Below are 4,323 nucleotides of genomic sequence, written 5' to 3'. Positions count from 1 at the left end.
CTTACTTTGAAAAATGTTTTAAACTAGTATAAACATCCATGCGATTACAATTTTTGTCGAAAATCAGACAATGATTACATCGCCATGATCGATGAAAAGTGTACACATCTGTCAAATATCGACTCTCTCTCCCTCTCCCCGATATGTCGAACTTATGATTTCTATGAAGTCTACCTTATTCTAGAGTAAATTAAAATATTTTTCAAAATCAATATTTTGATCTTAATAACCTATTATAACATAATACATAGGGTGGGGTGATAAGGTGATCCTGGACCGGAAATTTAAGAAGTACAAACGCTCGATCCAGTTCAGGCCGGTCGGGTTTCTCCACGAAATCTAAATGGGGTGATTTCCGATATCCTCATTCCTTAGGCCTACCCCAAAAGCTGGTTTCCTCATCTCATAACCCAATATATGTGGTCTACAGATGTCACACCATACCTGGTCTCAATAAATGTAAATTTCAATCATATAATAAGTTTACAATCATAAATAGATACAATTTTTAAATTTGATTAAAATATTATTATTTATTAATTTACAATACCAACAGTGGTAATTACCGTTACTAGTTAGAAGAAATATACAAACAGGCCTACAATACATTTGTTTGTTGTTTTTTTATAATCGGTGCTCTACGAAACCAACATACCATATATACATTCACGAAACATGCCAGGATGATCCATAAAACTCTGTCTACACTATCAAACTAGTTTGACAAAAAAAGTGTGATGTGCCTAAATATGGTAGCAATAATATGTCCGAATATGGTAGGGATATGACATCATCATGTCCATATATGGGCACATCAATTTTGTTTGTCATACAGTTTGATAGTGTAGAGAGCTTAAAGCTGATACAGCTTATTTCTAATGTGTTCCAATTAACACACAAATCTAACATAGGGCTCTGTATAGAAAAAATAACATTGAACAAACACAAACATTGATTATACCATGAAAAAAATAAAAAATAAACAATTTGATGGACTGATAAGCGTTAGTTCGACACAAAAGCTCTACAATTTCTCTCTGGCTACTTTATCATTTTGCTTTGCTTTTTTCTACATGTAAATTTTGCACTGTATTTTTTTTATATTGAATTTTGTTTGTTGATAGGCCTATGTGTTGTTGACGTGGGTTTGGTTCAGCACATCTTTTGATGACAGTTTAAACCTTTGCTTTTTACCTCGACAACCCCGTTCAACTTTGTTGTTTCTGATTGTCGAAAGATTGAAAATAAAAAAAAAAATAAATTTTATTTGTATCTCCATTGGTATCCAGCCACTGATACACGCAGAGCATTGTTATTTTTCAGTAATCTGCCTTTGATTTATATGAATATCGGTTAATAAACAAATAAAGCATAACTATGATGATAGCATTCCTTCACAAAAGGACAATAATCTTAAATGTAGCAAAATGAACAACTTTGACCATTGTTATATATTTTTTACAATTTTTCTTAGAGACAAATTAGACTCTTTGGTTTACATCATTTTGGATACTAAACAAACTGATTTATACTGATATATTATTGACAAGTTAGAAAATAATTTGCTTGAAAAAAAGAACAACCTAACAATATGGCATAGTTATTTATATATTGATAACAACCAGGACCGAGAAAATGTAAAAGCTAAGCAGATTTTGCACTTACTGTACTCCACACAATAATAATAAAATCAATTATTGAAAATACACTACAAAAGTTAAATATATAAAAGTTAAGTATTTATTCAGAACATCAATTTTTAAATATTTGAACTTTGTACGTATATATAATCTAGGAAGGAAACAATGTTGGAATAATATGCTCTATTATCTGCGGCCATCTTTCAATTACACTTATTGTCGCTATTGCTGGTCTTAGAAATATTTAGTACGGCCTAAATCATGAAATATAGGCCTCTTGGCAATAAAATCAATGATTAACATACGGGTAATCGTAAAAAATTATTTAATGTTTACCTTATCACCACTGTTCTATTCTGTATTTAATCTTATTCTGATGATGGGAAGTTGTGTGTTCATTTCACTGAGCCTTTATGGGAATCGCGTTAATGTTCACTTTTTTAGTCGCGTGCAACGCGTAGTTTACTATGTCGGTCGGTCGGTAAACACTAACTCAAATTTGCGCACGCGACTGCAGCCATGTATATGGCCTTGTTTTTTTTTTTATTGAAGTCACTTAGTATTACTTGTCATTTTTAGTCGCGTGGACGCGACTCTATAGTTCACTATGTCGGTCGGTCGGTCTGTCTGTCGGTCCGGTATCACTATGCGTTTTAGCACGCGACTTATGGCTGTTGGCCTTGTTTTTGTTAAATTAATTTGAAGTAAAATTAGTTACACAAAATGAATGAATGAACACAGCGTCACATAATTTTGATGTTTTGTGCATGTCAAAATTCAGGCCTAGTTTTCTGACTAATTTGGTAAATGTGTTTCATCTACTTTGTAAACGTTCACCACAGACACATATCCAAGAAAAAAACGAACAAACATAGTTTCATTAATGGAAAAACCTCAACTGACAGCACATATTTCGTGTTACATTTTTTCTGTAATCCTTTCAGTGGGTTCCATTTTTTCTATCCTGGTAAACAACCACTTTTATTAATCGTCAATCGACATCAAATTATATTACATTTCATTCAAAAAGATAAGCTTTCAATATATCACTTGCTTTTTAGCCACTAAAGGTCCAATGATAAACTAATTAAAACATAGGGTAAAAACAATATTTTAAAAAGTGATTGAAAGACAGACAGATACAATAACATTTACATGGTTAAAAGATATATAGGCTTACAGTATCTTTGCAAATGTCATCATTGTAGCAGAGCTTTCCTTTTTGGCATCTTTTCATAACAATTACTATTTGGTTTGGTGTTTATTTTCTTGCATCATATAGGCTAGTACTTGGAGGCTATGCCTACTTTATTTCAGTTTTGTTAATGTATATTTATTTTGTATCCAATTATGGATGCTTCTTTATCAGCTTGAATGTAGGTGATGCGCACACAAAAAGTAAACGAAGCTTAATGAGCTGGTATTCAAAAATTCAAAATTCAAATTCAAAAATCTTTTATTGTCCAATTACATACAAAATACATACATGCCATTGGAAATGTGTCGTTTGATACACTACATACATAACAATTAAAATTATATAGAGTTATACTGTACATCAGAAAAGCACACGTAACTTAAACTAAAACTTAATTGCGCTGATCCTCACCAAAAGTCTGGTGAGTCGATTTCGTAGGAGTTTAAAAGTAGGCCTACCTGAAGTTCTCTTTTCAAGAGACCAACGATGTTAAGTAAAAATTGTGTTTTCCATATCCCATAATTCACAGTAATGCTACAATTAGGTAAAGTTAGAAGAAGACGTTTTCTTGAACGTTATACCATGGGCAGTTTTAAGAAGACACATGCTACTGCTATAAAGCAAAAACACAAACACAAAATGTCCAGGTAATTCATTTTTAATTTTTCTTCTTTTTTACCAGGACACAACACAATCTATTTTGACCTTTTTTTGAAACTTTTTTACGAAAATCCTTTAAGCAGAATACAGGTGCAGATAAACTTGATTTCATCCTTCGCAGGATATTTACATGATCACAGTTCTAGAAAACTTAATTAACACTTTAAGTAAATGCATCAACAGATTATCTCTGAAAATTGTCGTAATCATTATATTATATATATTTCAAGACAATAAAATTCATGGCCGTGATCGTTACAAAGAGTACATGTTACTTATCTGTCAAATCATCTACTCTCTCTGATATGGGTAACTTAACTTATTCTTAATGTATATTCAAATATTCTTCAAAATCACAGCATATAATAAACACAATACGGGATGGGGTGATTAGCTGATCCTGGACGGGCAATTGAGAAGTTCAAACGCTCGATTCAGTTCAGGCTGGTTGAGTTTCTCCACGAAATCTAAATGGGATGATTTCCGATATCACAATTCCTTACCCCAATGAAAGCTGGTTTTCTCATCTCATAATTAAGATGGTTCGAGTATACCTTTATATAGATGAACTGTCACACCATAAGCCTAGACAATATCATAACTAGATACAATGTTTGATTAAAAACTTTAACCCGCTATTTATATTATACCATTTTTCTTAGAGACAAATTAGTTTCAAATTAACATGTTTGATACAGAAACTCTGTAGTTTACACCATGTTTGTTACCAAAAAAAACTGTGATTCTTCAAATAGTTTCAAGAAAGATAGAGCAATTTAGAAAATGAATAAAATAATAACCTGCAATATGGCATAGTTAAGTAAT

The sequence above is a fragment of the Antedon mediterranea genome, chromosome 5 (genome assembly GCF_964355755.1).
Source record: "Antedon mediterranea chromosome 5, ecAntMedi1.1, whole genome shotgun sequence".
NCBI lineage: Eukaryota > Metazoa > Echinodermata > Crinoidea > Comatulida > Antedonidae > Antedon > Antedon mediterranea.
The sequence above is the reverse complement of the archived record's forward strand: the minus strand, read 5'-3'. Positions refer to the sequence as shown.